At 38.0% G+C, this 26,295-nt stretch overlaps 1 long non-coding RNA gene across 5 annotated transcripts; it reads right to left on the bottom strand.

Moving 5' to 3' along the window:
- Window positions 1-1,983: 1,983 nt before the first annotated feature.
- Window positions 1,984-12,256, bottom strand: LOC137858897 (uncharacterized). Of its 5 annotated transcripts, XR_011098059.1 has the most exons (6): window positions 11,962-12,256; window positions 11,466-11,547; window positions 11,272-11,340; window positions 7,620-7,705; window positions 6,743-7,522; window positions 1,984-3,877 (listed from the first exon to the last, which is right to left on the bottom strand). It is a non-coding gene; the product is annotated as an uncharacterized lncRNA (long non-coding RNA). The 5 variants fall into 5 exon arrangements; XR_011098058.1 differs by lacking the exon at window positions 1,984-3,877 and having other exon boundaries at window positions 4,480-7,522; window positions 11,272-11,335; XR_011098056.1 differs by lacking the exon at window positions 1,984-3,877 and having other exon boundaries at window positions 4,480-7,522.
- Between the last annotated feature and the right edge of the window lie 14,039 nt (window positions 12,257-26,295).

Consider the following 26,295-nt stretch of genomic DNA (forward strand, 5'->3'; position numbering starts at 1 on the left):
CAAATTGAGGTGTTATATTCCCAAGTAAAATCTAGTACAGTCACTTACAGCATGAGACAAGATCTGCCAGATGGACCACCGATCCAACACAGCTGGTTCTAACATTCTTGTCACCACCTTGCTATCAATATCATCCTAATTACACACACTAAAAAGAAAAATATCTTCACAGAATTCCTTAATCAAGAACCTTACTGATACAGCCTCCTGCTGGAAACATTCTTTTCCTTGCCATGAGCAAGTTTAAGTGCATAACGCCATGATTTGTTAGGTGGAAGAAGCTGTATGACAAAACACTTCAGGGATGCAATGCTTTTTGCCAAGCAGCTGAAACTGTTTTTTTGATAAATGCCCATGTCTCATAGTATTAACACTGTCACACAGGTAAAGTTTGATCTGCTGACAAAATCTCTTGTGGCTGTCTCTTAATCTATTCAGTAATCAATATTAACGCTGTCAAATGTCTCAAAACATTCCTTTTAGCTTGTTTGTTTCACTATGTGCTATATACACTTACACATATTTCACTCCATACATTCGTTTTGTATGTGTATATGCATTTCATTCCAAGTAATAGTATACATTTTCTCTCGTAATTGCAACAAGCCAGAACGTAACAGAAAGATGAATGCTCAGATACCCTGGCAAAGAGCACATTATTAAAGATTTGGAAAACATGAGATGGAGCTGCTTACATAAAGCTGCAGTTAGCACTGACCTTCAGGGTCCATCAGGATCTCAGTGTAGTTCAATAATTTTGCTTGCTGTGTTAGGAATCTGGCTTTGTAACCTCAGCTCTGCCTGATATCAGCAAGGATGGACAGCTTGGTCCATCCCTCTCACAACTAAGCACATCACATCTCAGATGTTTATGCAGCCAAGTAATAAAAGTTGCAGTACTGTGATAAACGATGGATGGTTTGCCTATTCTGTCTGTCTCATAATATTAAAATAAGCTGTGATGATGCATAAGCCCAAATACTAGCCTGTGCCCTCACACCTAATCACTCCACTCCAAATTGCTAGTGAAGATGACCTTTCCAGATTAATCACACCAGACACCTTGACTCCTTCACGGTGCAGCAGATTTCAGTTTTCTCTTAAACACATATTTCCTTAAGGCCGTCAGAACTACAAAAGTTTAAAGAAAATTAGCATGTGTCTTGGCTTAACCGAGACCTGAAAGGATGAAACTGTTATTTCTTGGAGACCAAGTGAGTGTAACTTTGTGAAGTTCAAGTTTTCACAAGCAGACGCTGCATTTTAATAATTTATCCTCACAGAGGAGCAGATTGTACCTTGAAGTAGAGCCTGAAAGGTTCTACCCTGTAGGGAATGCAGCTACAACAAAAGAAAACTGAAAGCCATTTGGCTGCTTGTGACCAACTCAGAGTTGGAATTGGCCAAATTCCACACACGAGCACAGAGACACATACACACAGAGTCTGCAACCAGCTCACAGTGCCAAATTGCAACCATATTTATAATCCTTTCAAAACACTTGGGTCCATTTTTGTGGGAACAACAAACATAAAAATAATGAAAAAACAATATTTCTTTTAGAAAACGAAGTGTCTTCTCTCCCACGCACCCAGTAAAAGAAGTCATGTTGCATTTCCTGCTATTGAGTTGAACAATACCAGCCATTAACATTTACAGTTTCTTGTAAAGATTTCTTTTGAATTAATATTAAAAACAAACAAACAACAACAACCACTAGAACCCTTAAAGTTTTGCTATACATCATCTTTTCTGATTAAATCCAAGAAAATTACTCATACCTGACTGTGTGAGCAAACACTCCTCCTAATTTAAATCATACCTGTTCTTGCAAAGCTATTATTTCAACAACAGGAAAGTGGTTACTCTTTAATATGCATGCAAATTGCATTTAGTAGTGGCACAGAATGAGCTTTGTACCCATGCCATGTGGGTATTAAATATGAAATGACAACAAAGAATCTCTCTTGACTCTCAAAACTATTGTTAAGAATAAATTCATTTTTGTTGATACTAACATCCTTAAGAAACAACATTTTCATATGTGCTTGTACGTTTTCAACAAATAAAAATCATTTACATTTGCATGTAACTGGGTTTGAGGGCAGACCATTAACTGCTGACATCAGTCAACAATATTTAAATTTTACATGACATTAGCCTTTCCTTTGCTGTTGCGCTCTGCAGAAGCTTAAAATGTTTGAAACTCTGCTTGATGAGACTGCCACCACTCCGCAATTCTGGGGGACCAGCTTCTTCCACTGCTCTAAGTCAGCCTGCAATAACCAATTTCATTCTCAGAGGATAAGATCCACACGATCCAGTAATATTTCTAACAGCGTCAGAATCTCAGACTGAAAGTTATTTTCATATCTGAAGCATCAAATGTCTATTGAAGGGAAAGTATCGCTTTAGAAAATGAAAGAGGAGATTTTTTCCACTGAAAAGTAGGGCAAAAGAGGAGAAGGAAGGGAGAGAAAGGGAGAAGGGTTGTTCCCTGAAAATGGGCAAATGTGGACTGCATGATGCCACTTACAATTCTGAAACATGAAACAGAGCTGCAGTAAAATGACATTAGCAGCTTTCATATGATAATTCTTATAGAAGAGAAGGTTGTTTCTGGGTGGAGCTCTAGCCAAGACCAAGTTCACTGAACCTAGCAGGCTATTCAATCAATCACAGGAAAAACAATGAGTGTGCAAGCTAGGGGAGACTTTTATTTTGACTGTGGCAGATGTGAAGGCAGGGGGTGAATGTAGGGAGGGGAAAGTACGCAAAAGTGAGGATTGGAGAGAGCTAAATACTTGAAATGTCTCCGAATGCACATATATTATTTATAACAATGAAATAATTATTCCTGCAGTGACATACAGGCTGGCAAACCAAACAAATGCAGATTTATATGGTATATATAACACATCAAATAATGAAAAAAAAGTTAGTGGCATTCTGCCAAGTCTCCCCCAGTCTCCCCACCCCCCTTTCCCAGTCATTGACTTTCAAAGAGGAAAAGATTTCAAACAACAAATTCTATGCTGACTTCCAGGAGATGCAATGAGAAGCGATTTACACTTAGTTGTATCTTCTAAATTGTCCTAAATCAATTCAAGTTTCACATAGTTACTTGCAAGAACTTTGTAGCTTGCTGGGACAGACATACAAGTTGAGATTTTCTTGCCTATGTCTTTTATCTAGGATTTTTCATCTCCTTTATTTGCTGCCTTTTGGCATCATTTATTCTTATTTTAAAATAAAAGCTACAAAGGCTGTTCTATTTTAATGGAAATTACTCAGCAGTAAGAATTTCAATTCACTTCCAGAAGAATAATCTTTGTGCTCGTCAATTCACCCAAGATCATTTGCTCGCTTTCACAAAGCAATTTACTAATTAATGACAAATTAAATAATGTTCTATATGAGGAAGACTTCAGAGGTGGTACATAAAATTTGGGATTCCTGGAATATCTTCAGACTGGCTACAGTTCATTTGCATGAAAATATGACTTAAAAACCGCATTGAGCTTTCTGTGCTGCCCAGCTCAAAATAAACCCTACTGATGCATGGGTCTGTTTCCTTTAATCATATGCATACATTCGCATTTGATTCAACACTCCTGGTGTACCTTAAATGTGTTTGTATTTCAAAACCACAGAGCTATCATATCAACACTTTGCTGCACTCTTTGGGAAAAATCATTCAGGCTGCTCTGAGAAATGTAAGTTATGCTATCAAAATGCATCGCTTTACAGCACGGCTTCATTTTGAAGGAGTGTGGGAATCATTCACAGTGCTGCACTCCTCAGGGTTTCTCACCAGGGGCATCATTCCAGAGTTAGGTATTTTCAAGTACTCACAATTGGAATAAATTTCCCCTCACTGGAGAAAAACAAGAAAAAAACAACAACAAAAAACATGGCTTGCATTTGACTGTAACGAGACCTTACTGTGAGATAATGCTTACAGAAGTACCCTTAAATTCCCATCCTGAGCTGTCCACAAGACCCACAAGGTCATTTCAGGATGCCTCAGCCTTTTCTCCAGCAACATCAACCTCTCTTGGGCCCAGCTACACCAGCAGTGCCCCAGGTTTCCATAGGGTGAGAGCCCAAAGCAGTTTAAGGAGCTGCAAAGCTTCCACACCATGCAATCAATCCTATGCCAAAAATTCAGGCATCACCTAGCAGACACTGGATGTGTGCCTGATGTATGTGTAGTAGTTTCTGACTTTGTAACCGGATGCAAACTGCATTCCCAGAGTGAGAACACTGGAATATCCATAAAAAGGTTTAAGAATGACTATGTTTTGATATCTAATGCTAGAAGGGACTGCGAGGCTGCAGGGTAGCAGAGAAGAGCAGTACACAGAAGGAAGAAGCATGGGTGAAATCCCTGCAGATGTACCATGGACTGACTACTCTGCCTAAAGCAGTTTTGGTTGCATCTCAGCTGCTTTATATTGCTAAAGTTTTCTACACAGCAAACATCAGGTTTTAAACAATCCACAAGAACCCACATTTTCTCTAGTGGCAGATTGTGCAGGATGTTGGGATAATCTCCCCAGAATTGAGAAAGTGTATGATAAGGAAGGAAAGATTCAGTTTTTAAAGAAATTGAATGTTTGGTCACAAGTTGGCGTTCTGCAAAGCTGTGTACTGTTACTCTGACAAGTTCTTAAAAGTAGAGTTCGCTAATAAAAGAACTTTATTGATTGTCATGCCACATCAGGTCAGAAATTCATTTAGTATTTTATTGCATTTCTAGCACCAGATGTTTCAGAGGAAGGTGTGAAACTCCCATAACAGAATTATGTAATAACTTGCTTATGAGAGAATCTTCTTCCTATGCCCAATGCTTAACGGTTATAGCATTATTGCTCTTCTTCCTGTATACTATCATCCTAGTTAAAGTTGCTGCAGCTGTCCTTTGCACACATAACAAGCAATTCTAAGTCTTTGCCACATTATTGAAATGTTATCCATGGACAGTGAGTTCCATAAGTTAACATGCAAACAATATTCCGGTGGGTTTCTGCCTCTTCTTAAAAACTTCCTTTGATAAAAACTGTGACCAAAAAAGTACCTATCCTGTGCAAATCCATACTATTTTCACAGTATGTAAAAAAGAACAGGCATACGTAAGCCCATGAATTAGAAGCTAGGTTAAAAAACACTTCTGCAACTGCTCTTGAATATCTACTAAAAAAACACCACAGTGCTTTCATATACTTTCCTGACAGAAGCTCCCTTTCAAGAAAGCTAATGAAACCGAACCCAAAGCAGATGGGAATACAATCAAGACAAATTTGTTTTCCAATTTCAGTCAGTTGTTGTGGATTTTTTCTTCACTCTTCTACTTTCAGATTCCTCATCTGTTTTATGGGTTGCTACTACTCACTCTCCCCATAGTGAAAGATCAATACATTCATACTTTTTTAAAGTATTTTCAGATCTCTGAATGAAAGGGGCAACTACATCAAATTCATTTTGTGTTTATAAAAAAGAAAATTTACTTTAAAAGTTAATTCAGTGAAGGCTTCAAAATTCAGATCAATACAGATCTGAGAACTGAATATAGTGAATCCGAATGCAGCGTTATGTATGTGTTATTCAGTCTGGCTCTGACCCAATAAAGCACTTAACCACGTGCCTGGTTTTACATGCTGTAAGTAGCCCCATTGATCTCCGAGGCACTGCTCAGAGCTAAGTGCTCCACTGGATTGGGACCTTTTTGCTGTGGGGCAGAAAGGGAAGTGCCCCAACCAGTAAGATACCCAGGAATCCTATTACATTTCTTTCCCAATAGATTTACCTATAGCTCTTTATCACCCCGACCACATTTTCTTTAGTCCACAAGCAATGCTGTTTATCTTACTAGCTTCCAGAAGGGCAGGTGTTATGCAAGCACACATTTTAGCAGATTTAACATCCTTAAAATTTTTCAAATCCTTAAAAGTTTTCAAATGTAGGCCATGAGAATTTCAGAAATAAAAGCTAAAACACCTCTCCCTAAAGTAAATGAAAGTCAATGGTATTCAGCTCACATTGAGAATTTTTTTCAAGTCTAGGTAGGCACAATGAAAGACTTTGCACTACAAAGCTTCTCAGTCAGTGCTTCTGAAATAACACCTTTGGCTCTTTCTTCCTACATGTTAAGAACAAACAAGCTCTCATGTTTCATCAAGGAGTTGATAAAGGTATTTCTTTCCCTTTTGAAAGATGAGTATAGAATAAATTAAGAGCTGGCCTTACTGGCAAACACTTCTCAGTTTCAGACTCATTCGGGTTCACCTCCTGGTTCTCTTAGCTCACAGAAATATAGGAGATTGTGCTCTTATGCTTGAATACATCAAGTGCCACCTTGAAATACAGGGACTTTCATCTCCCTGATGGTAGTAGCTTGTAATTATTACATTGCTTCCATATTGTAAAAGGCCATGGGAGAGTATAGTAGTATTTTAGCAGGGTCTGGGAACTTAAGAAGGAAGTTTCCTAATCCTACTCATTTACTACACCTCAGAGCAAACTCAGAGGGCACAAACATACTGATTTTTCAACAAAGCTGATGTGGAAGATGCACTCCAGAGGTCAACTCATGCACTCCAAGCATTAATGGGCGTCTGCCCAAGGGATGAGTACATCCAAAATGCTCACAGTGTGAAGTTTTCATCCTCAGCACCAACATCATCTCCTTTTCCACTGAGTTTCTCAGTAGTGTAGATAACAGCAGAAAGCCATAACTTACAAATTAAGGTAATCGCCATTCCACTCCAGTTTCAATTCTCTGCTGGACAGTAAAGCCTGATCTCATTTCTGAATGATGAGAAACTCCTCAGTGAACCATATTTCTGATGCAGAAGAGTACAGGTGTGGAGATGCTTTAGGGAGGTTGCAGCAAAAGATGGATCCCTCTCAGTGTACCAGCAGCAGGCTGGTCTCATCTCTCCCAGACAGCAGAAGTGACACTGAAGAGAACACTCCATTTGTGTGGTGGTTGTTTTTTTGTTCGTTTGTTTTATATGTTAGTTGAAGTGAAGGTAAAGATCAGGAATCTTCATTCTTCTTACATGCAGGTCTGAGAAAAGACCTTAGATTTTCAAACCAGTGTCATTCTGTTCTCTTCACCTGAGCTCTGGTTCCTTGCAGTAGGAAAACTTCATTTCACACACACATAAATGGGCATCAAGTTTGGTCCTCCGTGACTATGTTTTTCTAGACTTGGTGATACAAAACACACAAACATTGTGACACAAAGCTCATAAAGGTGACCCTGGCACACATGTTCTGACAGAACATCCATTTGACTCCTGTGGGATTTCTGATTAGATCAGAAACCTGCCAGTCTGGGGTCCACGTTCAACTCAACATAGTCATGGGGGTAGGCAGCATGGTGTGAGCCTGTCCTTCTTCTTGCATGCACACAGTACAAGTCACTTACTTCGCTTTGAAGGTGTCACCTTCTCATTTCCCTCCCGAGGAACCTGCACACATGCCACCTGCAGTGTGGATTTCCAAGAAAACTCACCTACGTATTATTAAAATTCATTTCACTTGTATGGATCTGTTTGCAGTACAGAAACAAGTAAATATTTTTTAAGGGCTGATATAAGAAACTATCTTACCACCTTAGAAGATCCCATGCTGTGCCTTGTGGAACAACATACCACCAGTTTGGCTTCTACATGGTTTCGGAAGAGCCTTAGAAACTCTGAAAAACAAAGCACAATTACCAAAGCATTTTGTTTTATTCAGTATTATTTAAATCTCTATTCACTTGTAAGTTTAATACAAAGCTCCAGCACTTAAAGTACATCCATCAATAATTCTTCCCTGCCTCATTCTCAATTTCATCATTATGTTCACAATTAAGCCAAAACAAAGATTCTTATCCCCTGCACACAAAGTGTAAAAATATTTACTTTACACTGTAAGAGAACTCAGTTCAAATCCAAGAAATTAACCTGGGGGTATCTACAGTAGAAATGTCTTTTACAATGATCCCCTTGTGTTAGAACAAACCTAGCCAGTCTAGAATCAGTCTAGCTGTGGATTCCTCTCACTCTCAAGTGAGGCTCAGTAAAAAAGAAAAGATGAAAGCAAGGAAGAGGTTTTATAGTACCTCTCACAGTCTTTTTTCTCTGGCTAGAATATGATTAAAGATATCTCACAGACTGTGAATAGGCAACATTTCCTAGCAGATATTTCAAATTCTGCCGTTGAGGATAATAAAAAATACTACTAAAAAAAAAATCTTCATTCTTACACAGCATTTTTTATCCACAGATTTCAAAGCCATTTCTTATCCCACTACTGGGCCAAGTGCCCAGGGAGGGCTGGAGGTCTCACACACTATCAGAGGAGGAGCCAGGTGGGAACCTCCTCACCTTCAGATGCCAGGGCACAGTCACAGCTGGACTGAGTAAAGCCTGGCAATGCCACCCTGAGCAGGGAGCACAACAGAGCATCACAGCATTGCAGGAAACAGCCTCTTATCTCAGAGCCGCTCCCTGGACCACTATTCTCACTCCATTACAGTGACAGCAATGACTAGCTGAGTCTCCAAGACAGAAATCTTTTCTTCATCATATTATATTGCAATTCCTTTTTCATCTGTCTTCTTCACTTCTAAATCAATTCTCACTCAATGTATTTTTTTCTTTGTTTCATTAACTGATGGTTTTAAGGACTCTCAGTGTTGCATAGTTAATAATTTTTCTGTAGCTCAACTTTTTTTTTTTCCCCATCAGTTCACATTTCCAAACCAATTAATTCCTTGTTGTTTTCCAATGGTTATTAAAAGGTAGAAAAATCCAGTTTAACCCAGTCTAGCATCTGAGGGATGCATCTATATGCTAATTACTTTTCCAGTTTGCTAGCAGAAAACTCTACATGATAGAAAGGACTATTTTCTACAATTATCAAGGGCCAGATTTTTAGATGTAGTTAGGTGCTTAAAGGTGTATAAGTGCCCAGCAGGATTTAAGAAGTGCCTAGAGATCTAAATCCTATTGAAATCAGTGTGATCATATATTAGGGGATACCTCAGGTACCTTAATACCTTCAAGAGACCAGCTCTACAAGATGCAAAAAATGTGTTAAGAAATGACTTTAACACATTTAGTAATACAATGAAGAAGTTAAACGTTTAAAAGAGTAAGTTTTTTTTCAGTTAAAAATATTTTAGGTTCATCAGTAGAATTTATTTGCTATTCAGTTAATGATGCATTCAAGCAAGAGACTTCAGCTAACCAAAAAACCTGAAAATATTTCATTATTGCCATTGCCAAAAGAAACATTTTACTTTTTTTTCCTCCTTTTCTTAAAAAACACATTAATTCTTAAGAAGAATAACCCGTGAGTTAGATAAAGTGATATTGTTTTCTGCTATTACCAGGAAAACTACAGAAATGCATTTTCAATTGAAAACTTTTGTTGTTGTATATATAGTTACCAGCATTTTTCCATCTGTGGTCTTAAGTGGTTTTGATACCTCAATTGCATTGAGTTCTTCCTGTGCAAGATGCTCCAAGGCTAAAGTCATGGCCAGGCTTCCTACCTGTTCACGTGGCTTAATTGAAAAGGCACCCTCAGCACTTGCTCTAGCAGATTTTATCTGTCCCATCCACTTCTGCTGAAATATCACCTGAGCAGCCTCAGACAGATGAAAACAGCTTGAGTTCCTTCTCAGAAAGGTCCTAATAGCTCAGGGAAAGAGTGGTTTGCTGGGGGCTTGAATTCCAGCAGGCTCAGGTGAATTCAGCATTTTGTACAGAAAGCGTTGGAGCTTAGGAGAGTACAGAAATACAGGTTACTCCAGACACTAACCATGTTTTTACAAATACTAGAGTTTGAAGATTGATTTTTCTAGCAGTTTAGAGGAGGTTATACTGTATTACCTCACTCTTTAATGCCATTTAAAGTGGGACTATGGGTAAAACCGGAACAAGTCTCCATGTGGATTGTCAGAAATGACATGTAGCCCAGAGTCCATAATCCCCAAATGTGTAGGTGTTACATTAAGACAGATACCCAAATACCTGTTGGATCTGGGTCTTCAGAAAGAGTTTGTCCAATCTTAAAAATTGTGAGAAGTACCAATTTGCTAGAGGTGGGGTCATCTCTCAAATTCATTTTGTCTGGGTCATCCAAACATGACCTCCTGCCTTCTACTATATGAAGAATTTTAAAATAATTTTACCCTTGTGATAAGCATCACATCAAGAATACCAAGCTAGTAAAATAATGCTTAAGGCCTCACTATGTTTTGTTTATTTCTAGGACACAATGGCCCTGCATCTCTCAATGCTATCATCTCAGATCCTTAGCAGCACAGCAAAAACACAGGAAAAAAAATGTTGCAGTAAAGTGGCTCACTGCTTGTTTATCCAATTTGTTCCTTAGTCCACAACTTGCATTTATTTCCTCCCTAAAAATATTGCAAACTTGCCTAAGGACAAGATGTTTCAAGGTCTGGTAATGGGATTTTTAGCCTTTCACACACAGCTCATTTATCTGAACTCGGGTAGGTCTCCAGGTCAGTGAGTTGTTACCCACTGACTTGTCCAGTGGCCTCTGAAAAATGAATGAGCAACTTTCACACAGCAGACAGTTCTCTACCAAAAGGGGATAGTAACAGAAGGAAAGGCATAAGTACACATGGCTAGAGCCAAAATTTCTTTATGAGCATAAAAGAAGTAAAAAGAAGAAAGTTCCTTTGATGTTCCCAAGTGATGCTGGTAGTGAGATTTGAAGACACCAGTGCCAACCAGCCCATTGTTTCTGGAGAGAGTTATATTTTACTGACTGTGCACTGAATCAGATTTCTGCTGGGCTTGCTCAGTACAGTCAGCAATAGATTTGGGATAAAATAGGAATTCCCATCCTTTAAAAAAAATTCCAACCTTGTTAAATAGAAATTTTGAAAGGTTAGTAAAATTCAACATTGTATCTAAGAAATATTTTTTATAATATTGAACACTAAAAAATAATGATAATAAAAAACTATAAGCTATATATATAAACACACTCACAGAACTAGCTGAATATTGTCTTAAATTGAGGATATAAAAAAGTAAGCTATAAAGCCATAATGACATAGACAAAGAAAGCTTAGTAAAGATATGTCTTTTTGCTTAAGTTTCCTTCTCCCTCTCATTAAAAACATTCTGAGCAGCTCTACCAGGTACAGACCTTAAAAATGAAATTTTGAAAGATTTTAAATGAGTCAAAACTGCAGGAGCTGAACTAGCTCACATTCTTAGCTGCAAGCTTTACCTTTTGTTTTCCTCCAGTTCCCAGCTTCCCACATGGCAAAAATATCTTCATAGTCCAGCCCAATCTACTCTTCCAAAAGAAATCAATTTTTTATTATTTATGTTATTTTATCAGGTCAAGGATTGAGCCACACTTTAATAAACAAATGCATCTGTCACACTTAAACCACAGCTGAAAGCAATCCTTCCATTTACCAGTGGGTTTCAGCAGACGACTGCAGGCATCCTTCAGCAGGCCTACCTTATTTCTGGTGCTTTGGGAGTGCACTGTGGGGATCTACTAGAGACAGACACTCCAGCAAAACAATGCAGGCAGTTCTGCCCATCCCACATAGAAAGCCACTTAACTTCTTCCAAAGTTAACCTCACCAACACAGGGAGTGCCTCCCTACATAAGGAAGTTCCTTCAGCAAAATGTCATGCTCTAGTACTAGTTTAGTACTACATACTTCCAGATCAAGACTATACATATCTGGTTGTCAAATAATATCCCATACTGGAGTGTATTATTAAAACCATTAAGCAAATATAACTTGAGGAGGAAGACAGTGACAGAAGACTCTTAGACCATGACCCCAACCACTGCCTTTGAATCACATTCCCTCCCTGCCAGGAGATGACCACCCTGGGCCTGCCAACACCAAGCTGAGTGAGCCAGCACTAGAAGAACAAATGCAGAACACCTTCACACCTCAGTAACAAACACCCTTGAGAGCAGGCATGTGAGGATCCTTATGAATCCCCCCAAAATGATGACTGTAGCCAACTCAATAAAATAAAGTTTTAAAAAAATAACACCCCAAATCACACCCACTCCAGATGAAGCCAAGTACAAAATAACAGAATAAGCTCCATGAGCATCTGAAGAGCAGAAACATCCAGAGACCACTTTAAAATATTTTCGTCTTGATTCTCTTATTCTTGATTATTAAAAACAGCATGCAAATACATACAAAAGACAAACTTTGAGAACAAGATTCATAATGCTAACAGATGCATAGGAAAACTAACCTCACCAAAAAGGTTGCTTTTATACTACATTACTCTTCCCCCCCCCCCCCCCCCCCCCAGTTCCCACTATGCCCTAATTCTTCCACAGCTGTGAATTTGATAATCTCTAATGAGCTCATTGCTTAGCATATTTAAAAGATTTATTAACACCTGATAGTTGAAGTTTGATGTTTTTGTTTCAGACTTCAGAAAGTTCTTTAATGACAATGAATGTGACCATTTTTCACCACATATATGTAGGCAAGTTTATGAAAATTTATCTCTAGGCCACCATGCTTGTATCAATGCCAATAAAAGAAAAATAGCAAGTTATATGTTTGATCATTTTTCATCTGTAATTAGCATAAATCAGATGCAAGCCTGATTGATAATTGCAAGTAAAAATTGCATGATTTGCTCTGCATGGGTATTTGTTTGTATATATACCTAAAATTCATGCCTCCTGTGAGTACAATAACTTAATAGGATTTACTGCACATCACACTGCTGTGTCTGAAGAATATTGCAGCATGCTACTTATTTGATGTATACAGAAAGTTTTCCTAGGAGACTGAATGTTGAATATTTAGTATCATGCATTATACAAGACAATATTTTATTAGATATCTACGTATTTTCTTTGGTTCACTAGAACTTGCAAAATTGCAAAGTAACTTGGCTAGAAGGGAACTCTGGATGTCATCCAGTCTAGCCCCTTACCTTTCTCTGGAAACGTTTAATGTATATAACGGCAGCATGTGTCCATAAAGATGTTGCAGACACATGGATGATGCATGATGTGAAAATCCAACCCTGTGTCATTTATAGTGTTAAATTAAATAAAGACAAGACAATTGCTTTTGAAAAATATTCTGTAGCTGCATGAATTTTCATTCCTGAAAGCACAGGCTAAAGGCAGAGATAAAACCAGGTTCTCGCTGGAAATACCTGACAGTTTAAGTTTCACAGGTTGCTCTACTTTGCATCATTGCAAATCTGTGTTTTGGAAGCTTCTGTTTATTTGTTTAGGTTTGTTTTTGTTTGTTAAACCAATTCTTGGCTAAACCGAAATAATCTCAATTTTAATTTTTAAAATACATTCAGGTTTGAAATGGTATTTTGAGCTAATCCAATAAAGTTTCCTTGCATAATAATAAGAAAAAATATCTAGCTGATATCTGGCTTGTACACAGGGCATTTCACATCTCAGAAGGTAAAGGCCTCAGACCAATGGTGTGCAGGAGTTGAGACATCTCTCCCATAAATCAGGCAATTAATTTCCTTCTAACAAGCCCTGAGTAAAGCTCTGTAAATCATTCACTGATAATGTCTGACACAGCTAGGGATTTGGTGCAGGGAATGCAAATCTGTAGCCACTGAGGACAGAATGTGTGGCTGTGTAGGGGTGGAAGGCAGCGGGCCTGCCAGCAGCTTCTGGGCTCTCTTCTGGCACCCTTCCGTGCTCTGCAATCTAGGAATAGCCCAAAGCCCACCCGATGAGCAATATGTGTGTAGCATTGCACGTCTGTTAGGCCAAAACATGATTCCAGATATGCTGTGGCTGGAGGCCAGCTTCACCCTGAAAACAGCAAAAATCCCCAGCGCCCATTACTGACCACAAACTGCCAAATTCTGCAGAGCCATTAGCCTCTTTTAAGCAAAATCTCTCTTTATTGTAAGAGCACAGAGAGCTGTTTTAGGCTGAAACTGAATGTTTTCATTAGCACTGAGCAGCCCACTGCTGAAACACCGGTGGCACTAAGGTCAGCGATGAGCTCCCTGATGGAAGTGCTACAGCAGATCAAGCGTCTGCAGAAATCAGATCATGTTCGTGCAGGCCTAAGGTGAGAGAGAAACCAATTTAGAAGTATTTCAGTAATGCAACATCAGAGCAAAGTTGTGTGCTGCTGAACAGCCATCTCAATAACAAGTCATGCTCAGGGTGGGGTAAGCGTGCGAGTGGGGATGAGAAAGAATAGGTCTTTGTCAGTGATCACGCCAGGGCTCCAGATCAAAACATTCTTCAGCCGCAGAGGGGATTCAGCATCCAAACTTCGATGCAAACCTGAATCTCATTGCTACTCCTCTCAGCATACTGAGCTAAATCAAATTCCCATGCGCGAGACTGAAACACGAATCCCAATTGCATCGCTTGGCCCCATCTCTAATTTTCAATATTATCAGTAATAAGATTTCCAAGGAAAAGTGAAGGGGCATCATACGTCTGTCACCCTGTACATAAAACATGCTGGACCAAATTCTTGCATTTACATTTCACTATCAAAGCCTACAGAGAAATGTTTATTTAAGCAGTAGGGGCTCCGTGCCTATGTCTCCCTGTAGATATGCATGTTGTCTCGATGCCAGAAATAAAGTCTTAGGGTTACTGAGGCAGAGGAAGCTATTGAGCTCAAGAGAAATTGGAAGATAGAATCCCAGTGTTTTTACTGGGATTTCTTTCATACTAATGAAGGCTTTCGCATTAATGGTTTTTCATACAAAGGGGTGACCAGGCAGATACACAAGTGTGCATGCATGTATGTAACTGATGAGAGGAGCAGAGATAAAAGTGAATAGCTTTACACTAAAATTAAACCAGGCTTCTCCATAAAACAGATGTTATGGTTCTCTTAAAAGAAAAAAAAAATAATAATAAAATTAAATTAACAGTGAACAGAATGTTCAGAAGGAATTTGGGGCTGAGATTTTGGCATTAGTAATTCCCTATACTTAATCCATAAAAGTTTTCCTTTATGTTTACAGAAGGGGGTTAAAAAAAGAAGCAAGGCTGTTACTAAAGGATTTTAAGATACAGTGGAGATGTGAAAGGCACAGAAGATTTTCATTTCCTGTGTTATAGGGTGCAAATAATATCAGTATGAAAAACCTGGCAGGAAGATTTAAGATAGCAGTTTTTACATTGATAAGTATTTGTTCATTTCCTGACAACAAAAAATATAAATCTCTTCAGAAATTAAATACCCTGGCTTGTTGAAGCACTTTTGTGACGTTCTGTGGTAGACTGGCTTCCTTTCATTGGAAATCCACAGCTAGAATAATAATCACAGCATCAGTTATTATACTTGTATCAGTTCTGTGCGGCAAGAGGCTAATACAGTGTATGGCCGAATTCTCCTACTTTTGTGTCACTTATTTTCTCTGTGGGCCAGATTTGCATTTTAATGGAAGTAGTTTATAGACTTCTTTGCTGCCTTCATAGTGCCACAAGTGGCATCATTAAGTGAGTTAAGCCGGATTAATGCTGATAGTAAAGTCAGATAATACAATAACAGAGGCCTTCATTTCCATTTGGATTAGGTGAAGAGAGCAGGCCTGTCTGGTGCAGGGTGATAATTTGTAAGCGCGATATGTTGTACTTGAGAGGATAAGATTAAATTTAGTGGGTTTAACTGTCATCCCAGTAAGTCAATTACTTCATCTTTTCAGGCTTTGAATTTCTTTTATAAATAAAATAAATGGAATATTGAGCTGCTCCACAGCCATTTCGAGCTTCCATGAAGAAGAATTACACATGCTGGGCCAAAAAAAAAAAAAAAAAAAGAGAGAGGGAGAGGGGAGGGGAAAAAGGCTTTCTGATTCAGCTCCATAAACAAAATACAAACCGCATTCAAGTGCCAGCATGGCAACAGCTCAGGAATATTGTCCATCTCTCATATCACAAGCATGACAGATTCCATTGTGACTTTAGTTTATCCATAATAGGAAATATTTATGTTGTGCCTAGCCTTTTCTATTTGTATCTAGTAGATTGTAGAAGGAATACACTAAAATACTGATCCCTGCTATCATTTAACTCTTTTACGTTTTCTCCTCGGCTTGCTATCTCCTGTATATTTAATGCTTACACATTGCTGCTGAGAGAGTCTCAAATGGAAATAAATAAAGGAGATCTGTTTGATTTGGATCCGTATCAGATAAAACCGGTTTTAATTCTCCTGTCATCTCTCCCCGCCTCCACCCCATTTGGACACAAATCCCTACACCGCTGTTTCTTGAGCATGGAGAGTTTGACAACAAGGTTTCTGTAAATTAGATAGAGATAGATAAGCACCAACATCTTCATTTCTAGCCACAGACCCAGCGTGAATACAGGTAATGTCAAGGGATGGTAGGCATGTCAACAAGGGAGTGCTTATCCATAGCAGGAGGTGATTTCAGAAGCCCCCAAACTCGAGATCCTTTCATAACTTCATTTATGAGTACTTAGCTCTCTCCTGTGGTTCCTGCTGTGGGTCGTTATCACATACAGGGTGAAAGAAACCTCTGCTATTCTCTCTAAAGCTCTTGTTAAATCTTCACATAACAATGAACTGAAGTCAAGGCCTGGTGTAGCAAGGTGCTAGGCACACTCATCTCCCACTGAAGTTGAGAAAGATCTGGCATTAATCTCCAGGGAGGAGGAAGGACATAGCTAAGGGCTAAGGCTCTTCGTTCCCATAAGAATGTTGGGTAGCATGTAGCATTAGCTAATTCAGGCAAATGAGCATCCTAAGACCCTGACATTAATGGACACTTCAGAGATGTTCAGCAAGCTGCAGGACTAAATCTACTGTATGAACCCACATACCTCAAAAAGGCAGAGCACCCGGAGAGCCAACCAAGAGTGATAGACAGTTTTAGAGAGGTCTGCCTAGGATGTGTCACTACAGAGTGAAAGACTGCCTTCTGGGTCAATGTGGAAAGGAGAACCATATATTTTGACACTTATTCTGTGCCAAGGAACAAGACATTTTCCACACAATTAAGCTGACACAAATCATCAGTATATGACTATTTGCAATGGGCATTTATTTGCTTCTCCTTTATACAGATACTTATCACATACAGCTCCCCAGAAGTCAGGGGAATCAGTCAATATCAAACCTGCAAGGCAAAGAACTGGGTCATTTCATGATACAAAGCTATACAAAATAAAATGGGATCTATCAAATTACGAAATCTATATCTCAAGTGGAAGGCACTGTTTAACATACAAAGGTTCTTCCGTAGGTAGGGGATCTTTTGTAAAGAAAGCTGTGTTCTGAAAAGTGTTAAGTAATTCATATTTCATAATTTCAGTTTGATGGTCAATTTGACTTTCAGGTATCTTAAAAACTGACTAACCTCTAAATTTTTCTCATTAGCTGACATTTACTTCCCATCTCTTGTTTTTGGATGATTTCTCTAACTGTTTATATAAAGTTACTAAATGACTTTAATATTCAAATGTTTGATGTGCTGATATATGGACTCTATAAACAAAATCCCAACCCTGAGTGTTCTTACAGATATCGGTCTCCCATTTTGTCTCAAATTAGCAATGTCACGCAAGCTTTGAGAGGCTGTAATTACAACTTCAACAGAGCAGAAAAGCCCCAGCAGACAGCCAGCCTCATTCTGCTTAAAAATGAGTCTTCACTTGCCTTTAACACTGGAGAGTTCTTCCTTCTTGCATCCCTGACTGTTGTGACTACAATCCAAATTCTGCCTTTTTTTAGACCCAGCAATGCCGCATTTTTTTTTTTTTATTTTTATTTTTTGTACAAATGTCAGCATGGCAGAATTTGACCAGCTTGACTTTAATCTGCCCTGATTTGTCACACGGTTCTGCCAATTGAGCTCCTTAGATGGTATGGAAAATTGGGGCTGCTTTTCTCCACAACGCATGTTCACACACTAGCATGGCCCATAGACAGACCCGTGTGCAGTAAACAAAGAGCACAAAAGCTCTGTGTGTTTGTTACAACCAGCTGGGCTACCAGTCCCTAGCCACTAGCCATGTCAAGGAAATTTGGCTGTTTGCCAGAGTCAGGTACCTGGATGACTCCCTTTTCTGTGCTATCTGAGCATCTCACTAGGGCTGGGGTTAGTTTTACAACAATTCTGTGAAGTAAGGCAGCATTAACCTTCATTTTATTGGAAATGAGCCACAGAAAGAGATACAGGCTGGTACTCGAGATGATTAAAAATGCAGAGAAGTTAGCAATAAGTTCAGAAGCTACCTTTGCTGACTTTTCCCCCCTTCGTCTTCTCAGGACCCATCTGACTTGCTTAGGCTGGGATGTGAACATCCCAGGGGACACATGCTTTATATCTTTTACTATTTAAATATTTTTAGATCTGTTTCTAAGAGATTTTACTGAGCACTATCCCTCACTGTCAATGGAGCACCCCAGAGGCTATATTCTGTAGGGCTGAGCAAGGCTACGACCAGCTCAGTGAGGGAAGAAGGAGTTCTGTGCAGATCACCAGGCCTAAAACCCACTGGATATTCTGTCTGATGAAGAGCTCAGTCCAAAACCTTGCCAAGCTTCAATTATTCAAAAAGAAAGGATAAATGGATGGCAACAGCCTTTGCCACACAGCTGTCCAGAGGGACTGGCACTGTCAGGAGGTCCCTGGTGAACACTAAAGGACAGAGTCAATGGGGTGCACCAGAGCACACGAGATCCTTAGGGCCAGCTGTTATCCCAAGCTTCACAATGGTTTTATGGATTTGTAGTTTCTCTGAAGCTGCTGAGGTGGCTTTGGGCTATGTGCTTTAAGGTACTTGAAATTTATGTCTGCACATGTCACACAGAGCTGGCTAAATTAATACTCAAACAGAACATTACAAAGTTAAGTTCTCCGGGTGTGAAATATGATTTTTCTAGATTAGTTCTCACCTGAGAAAGGACAGCTGTCCTTACTGATATCAGGAGCTTCTGCTCCTGTTTAAAAAAAAGCACGTGCATTTGCCACCTATCAGTGGTCTTAGCGTATACTTGTGTTTGAAAAACAGACAGATGCAAAGACAGGGATGAATCCAAACAAGCTGCTGCAGTATCTCAATTTGTTTTCAAGTAACTCTATATGGGCAAATATTAAACTGCGTGAAAAGGAAGGTCCTGCACCTGCCAAGTTTAGCCAAAACCAGGTCTCTCCTTACTATGTTTCTCTGCTGCAAAGCACAGGAGGTTTGCTAAGTTTGCACTAGACAGCTTTGACGAACAGGCAGTTGTCCAAAAATATCTTAAGCCTCCTAGACACACGATAAAGAAACATGTATATTACAAATCCCATGTAAAAATGAGGGTTCTCAGAAACTGAAAGCTGAAACCTGTGCCAGCAAGTTTGAAAATTAGGATTTCTACCCCTGAGATCATGTTATCCCATTCACAGTACAGAACAGAGGGAAAGTTTGGGAATTCAAATCCTTTTGAACATGATACTCTAGCTGCAACAGAAGCAGGAGATTTATAGATTTGTAGAGCAGTTAATACAGTCTTGTATTTACAAAAGCATCAGATCTTGTACATTAGGTCAAGTTTTCCAGTACAGAGTGGTCTGTTTTTATCACTCAGTTAGTAAAATGCAGCATAAAATCCATTTTTTCTATCCTGGTGAAGATTACTTGATCTTAACAGCAGCTCCCAGCAACAGCTGAGTTGCAGGCAGATGCTTCCTGGCTGCAAACCTTTCCGCCCCAAGCCTGAAGGAAGGCAGTAATGGCAGAAAGGAAAAAAGTGCCAGGTTGGGTATGACAATAAGCCCAGCAGGGATGTGCTGCCCATCCGGGATGGTATCAATCAGGGAAGGCACTGGGCAGCTCTGAAAAAAACAAAACAAAAACAAAAACAAAAACAAAAAGCAATGTAGGATTAGGAAAGGCAAAATTAAGTTTTAAGCAGCTACAGACAGCTATCCCATGAACTATGGAACACTGCATGCATATGAATTGTTAGCAGTAACATCTGAGTCTACTCAGGCTAAGAACACTAAATACAGGCTCATCGTACCTGAGAATCATCTCTTTTTTCTTGTTCTTATATCCTTTTAATAAATATTTTTGTGATGATAGGGAGAACCTACTGGTTTAAGAAGAGGAATAAGAGGGATTTTGTCAAAGAAAGGAATAAATAGCTGTGAAACAGGTATGATTTACATGCCAGGGAGGGTCACTAAGAGGGTTAGCTGAAGGGGTATGCAGCTGCATCAGTCCTGCAGGCAACTAACTCAGTGTCTAAGCCACATCTCAGCAAAGCCTACCTGCCAGAAGGAAAAATGCACAGTACATTGCAACTGCACACTGAGAAAGCTAATGAAGCATTCTTGGGATGAAAAAAGAGCTCAGCAAGCCTAGGTCAATAAAGATGGGCTGAAATCTAGAAATGAAATTAGTATTAGTATAAAATGAGAGGAATAAATATTATACAATAATCCATTTCTGCAACTTTGGACGCAAAAAATAAGTTATATTATGATACCCTGAGCATGTGATCATTCCCCTGGTGCCTGTACTATAATGTACAATGTTAGTTTTAAAGCTGAATAGGCTGTCTTATCCTTTGTGTTTTGGAGTTTTTGATGACTTTTCTGACAACAGCTTTGTCTGAGGAATTTGTAAGCCTTCTATTATATTTCCATGCACATGGAAAAAAGTCCTCATGTACCTCATGACATTTCCACATGCCTCACTGCATATAATAAGATACTCTTTCAGAAGGTGCTGTTACTTTAAGGATTGACTTGTCATATATTAAGATTATATCTGTCAGATTGCCTAGATTTAGAGAGACCTTTTGGACTGGAAGCGCATGGATTGCAACTTACATGTTGGTTTAGAAGATTTTATTATATGTTCTACATGTCTTGTGTCCATTGAAATGATTCTCAATTTTTTGTGTTACATTTTTATAAGATTTTGTTTCTTTATAAAGAGGGTTAAGGTAATTTCCTCACAGTTTTTATTACATATGAAGTTGTTGAAATAATGAGGGCAATAAAATTGAATTTAGCATTGTCTTTATTGGTATGAAGGTTACATTCATAAGCTTTGTTTGTTTTAATAGGTTTATTGTACGGTCTTAGGCATATGCTATTATGCAGCGATGGATATGCTTTGAATATTTTTGTAATTGTGGGTAGTATAAAAGTCATTTTCTGTTAGATTGCACAAATCCATTACATTAGTAGAAAGATACATTATTGTAATAGGATTAATGTGCAACACATAAACATGATCAGTAATATTCTTTTTGATAAATTATCTCATTTTAATCACTTGGAATGTAGAGAGATTTCAGGATAGTTCCATCTTTGATTTGCATAATTGTATTACAGACAGACAAATTGCATTATATTCTTCATTAACAATAGATGGCTTGTATAACTATTGTATTTTTGAAGGCACTGCTCTTACGTTCGTCCTGTAATTTGTCATTTTATGACACTACTGTTTAGCTTAGTTTAGAGAGAATAGAAACTAAAAGATTATTTGATTTTAGCTGAGTACAGTAATATCTTTGCATTCAACTGTAATGCGGTAAGCTATTGTTTGTTTTAACAAATTATAATCCAACAGCTAAAGTTAGTTAAAAAATATTCATCTTGTTTTGGCAGATCCCACATTCATGGCTTTTCACAGCAAAATGTCAGTGCTTGCAGATGAACTTCAATATAAAAACACAACATAAAATTAAATTAGATCCATCAGAATGTTTTCTACTTCTCTGCTTGGGCTCTCTCACCCCTTTTCATATTTTTCTCCCTTATGTATGCACACACACAGCAACACATGCTCTGTCTAGCTTTCACTGAGTTCTCTAGGGTTTTGAAATTCCATAGGGTAAATAAAACAGCAGAATTGAAAATTATATCATAAAATGTATTATTCATTTTTTCAATAGCAAACCGCTCTCTTTAAAGATTATGTGTCTTCTCTATGAAAAGCTAAATACTTTCAGAGATATTTTAGGATAAAACAAATTATTTTTTCATTTTTCTCTAACCAAGCCTTCTTCAATCATTTTTGACTGCTAAGAATACCAGTAAATTAAAAGTTAGTAGCTTGAGACAGGTTTGCACTCCTACCAAATCAAAACCAGCTTCTTATTTTAGAAAATCTAATTGTTGCATTCTATTAGGGCACCTTGAGTGTTGTGATTCTTTCAAAAGAAATTGGGTTTAGAAAGAAATTTGTATGGCTAAATCACAGATACTTTTGTTTGATAATGAAACGCAAAACTTAAGTTCCTGATTTAAATGCAAATGAGAAATCAGGCCTACCTTGCTGAAGTTTTCTACGTTAAATGGAATTTCAAAAATCTCAGCCATTCTAATAACTTGATCCTAAATTTAGGTTGTTAGTTTAGTTCCCAGTCCCACAAAGGCTTTTGTACTTATTTATTGTTGCATGTGATGAGTAGTTCTAACAGCGTTGATATAACCACCCTGAAACAAAAGCCCAATCCATAATGTCAATGAGAGTTTGGTAGGGTCCAAAGAGGCCAAGATTCCACCCTCTTCTCCCACTTACAGATATCCATCACAGATCAGGCCTCCTAAATAAGATTTTTTTATTTTGTTTTGTTTTCACTACAATACATACTGCAAATAAACTTTACAGAGATGGGAAAAGGAGAAAGTATAAACTTTGGATCAAATTTATAATTTTCCTTTGGGAGTTAAAATGCATTATTACAATATTTTTGAGGTTTATAATGTTTTATATTTTATGATTATTTAAGTCAGAAATAAAATCTGCATCTTAGTTTTTTTCATTCTCCTGAAGAAACATAAAATTACTAAACCACAAGTTTACATAAATTTGTTGGAACTATGGAATAAAAAGTATGAAAAGTTAAGTACAACAGAGGTAGAAGAACACAGCTAACTCTATTCACACGGAACTGAGTAAAACCTCTTAACTTGATTTGGTTATGCTCTTTAATATTGGTTATTCCTTTTAGTCTTCTTAAAAGAGCATTCATAGAAGTTGTATTTGCCCACATCAATGCTGAAAGTCGCATGAGATATTTTTGCAAAAGGCTGAAGGTTAATATTTTTCTGTGTCTTCTTGAAATATCTTTGAATTTCTCCAGTGTGGCTTGGCAAAATCTTAGTGCTCTTAGTGCTCCAATAAGGGAGGATAAACATCATCTGCACCATCATGTGACCTCCATGGCTGACTGCATTCTGAGAATCAATAGTTAATGAACTCTGCATATGCAAGGACAGTTTCTGAAATAGACTGGTGAAAGGAGTTCATATCCTAGTGCTGACAAATGGGTAAATGTATAAAATTCAGTCTGCTTGCAGATAATTCCCAAACACAAAATAGAATTACATTTGCAAGCAATTTATGACCAACAATTTGCCAAGCAGTCTACATTTACATCATCTCTGTCAAAAGTTATTTTAAAAAATGTTTCAGTGCTGATATCTACAGCTGACCTCCCCAGCCCACATGCCATCATACATAGCTGATGTGTCAATTGGAGAGGTTTTTATGCTGCTTGACACATTGGATCATACACAGAGACAAACTGTGTTATTTTTTTTTCTTTTTTGGTGGTGGTGGGTCTTTTTCAGTTCCAATGTTTTGTATGTTTTGTAAATGTACACATTGCAAGGCATTTGAGATTTAAGGCCATGCATATTTAACATCTAAAGGACTCCAGGAAATATCTTTTCACTGCTTATACTAAATAACCAGAAGTCTCACAAAAAAAAAAAAAAAAAAAAAAAAAAAAAAAAAAAAAAAAAAAAAAAAAGTAACGTGAAATATAACCTTATGCTGTTATTTACCATCACAGTAGGTACTCAAATCAAATACACACAGGCCAAACTTTCTTGGAAGCACAAATCTTTACACTGTTTTGGGAAGGGCAAAACAACCCCATCCTTCACCACTTCAGCAGTACCATGGCTCATCAACAAATATATTCTTCAAATGATCTCTCTCTCAGTTCTCTGTATGAAAAGCTAAACTCCTCTCACTGAAGTTCCAGCCACCATAAGCAGTCAGTGGGACCATCTCACTGTAGGCAGACTGGGCTTGGAAATGAAGATGGGAAGGTTTGACTTCTGGCCACAACCAACTCGTCCTCTGAACCTTTTCTGCTTTCACCTCTACGTACAGGGCTTGTTCTTTCCATTAAGATGTCCCACAGCAGGCTTGACTGCTTGTGTGTTTTGACCACAGATATTAGGAAATAAATAAGGACCAATATTTTAGGATGTATATTTCTTCTTCTTGTAATAGGTTGTCTTACACCACCCAAGTCTTATTCAGGTAGTTGAGAATGTTTCCTCAAGAGTGTATCTTACAGCATCAGTGTTTTTAATTTTTGAAAGTTTTCCTCATCACTAAGTGGATAATTATAAATAGCAACAGACATAAAAGCCATTATATCTGAAAATATATCAAACCAACCAAGAAACAAACAAACAAAACAACAAACAAAACAAATTAAAAATTTCCTGTTTTTTAGCATTTCCCTGAAAGTCATTCTTTTCTCCATTTTTGTTGTTGTTGTTGTTTGTTTGTTTGTTTTTTCTTTCGGGGATCTCTCTTAACAGAAAAATTGGTTGCATATGCTGTATTGTCTGCATAGAAACTAAACATAACTCCCTTCAGAAATTAATAATATTATGTTCCACTTCAATGGGAAATCAGTGTACATAAATTAATGAAAATTTCCTGTGGATGGTGGTGAAGAAAGCCACTCACTGTGCTGCTGAACTGATGCAAATAGACATTTCATGATGGGAAGATTTATGGATGAAGAATTAATGGGGCCCACAGACAGTCTATGACAGAATATGGGTGTCCCCCATGAGTTAAATGTTTTCCTTTGTGCCTGTAAATGAGCCGGAAAACATACTCTGGTGTTTTCTATCTTAGACATTATGTAAGGATTTTTATTTTTTTTTCCAGTCATGAAAAACAGCTCTTTCAGGCAATCACATACGTGTTTGCTTAAACGCAAGAAAGTACTTAAATGCTTCTCTGAAGTTTGGCTTCAAAAACTGACCAACCTCTGCTGTTGTCTTGCACATACTTCATGGCAGAAGAGCATTATACTTCCATAAAAGTAGTCATTAGAAATTACCTCTTGTCCTTGGCTATCTCACTAATCTCTCTCTTATTCCCTTTCAGACCTGTAAAAGTTAAATCAGGGCAATATTGGGATCTTCTAGGCTTTCCAGATTCCCTCATTTCAGGCTCACTATCAGCCAGAGAATGACAGGATATTTAACTCTGCTATTGGAACATTACTTGGTTCTTTCAGCACCAGCCTTAGAGCCATATGTTTAAGAGGAACTTCTCAAAGGATAGCTTTTGAAAAATCTTCCCCCAGCACAAAGAGAGATGCCCAAAGTGGTATTGGGCATCTCTTTTGTAGGCCATCACATACAGACCTGCGGAAATGAGGTTTCCTCCTCCTCAATCTTCTACTTGTTATTTTTGCTTGCTGTTGATGAACGATTTCAAATACAGCTCTTTGAATACAAGTAATAACCAAATCTTGTCTGTCTGAAATTAAATATTTTTCTAATTAAGTTTTTCTTTTTTTTTTTTTCAGAAATCTGAGGTCTTTTCATACACCCAGACAAGCTAGAGGAAGGTGGGGGCATTTGGATTGTGTGCAGGATATCAAATTTATTAATGTGTTGTCTAGTACACTTTTAAATATCAAAGAAGGCAGCTTCCAAAAATTTCCCTAGGGGTGATATTTCCTTATTTATTAAAGCTCACACTTAGAAAGCACTTGCCAGTGTTTGCATCCATCTATTTTTATTATATTACTCCCAGTTATGATATAGTGAGGATCACTAACTATTAATTTATTTTGATGATTAAAGCTAACCCAATAATATTTGATCAAATAGTCATAACACATTTAAGATTCCCAAGTCAGAGATTATGTTTGGTAGTTTACTACGTATGGTAGCTATTGGAGCTGTTGGATTTCGATGCTTTCAAAATTTTCCTTGTGATGTGCAACTGTTACATAGACTTTAAATATCTCGCCACCAAGAGACTGTAGTATATACCAAGTAAGTCTCTTAAGAGATACAAAAACACATGATTGTCCTCTTGTTCCTTTCCCCAAATTGCCCTAGAAAGCATCCAGTCATTTTAGATGAAGGGAACAATGACTTTTAAGGGACTTAAGTGCATTTACAATTCAGCCTTGTATAAATAATTGTTTATATCTGCAGGAAACATGAAGAACTTATGTTATTCCTTTCAAAAGTTATCTTATAC

This window comes from Anas acuta, chromosome 6 (assembly GCF_963932015.1).
Source record: "Anas acuta chromosome 6, bAnaAcu1.1, whole genome shotgun sequence".
Taxonomy (NCBI): domain Eukaryota; kingdom Metazoa; phylum Chordata; class Aves; order Anseriformes; family Anatidae; genus Anas; species Anas acuta.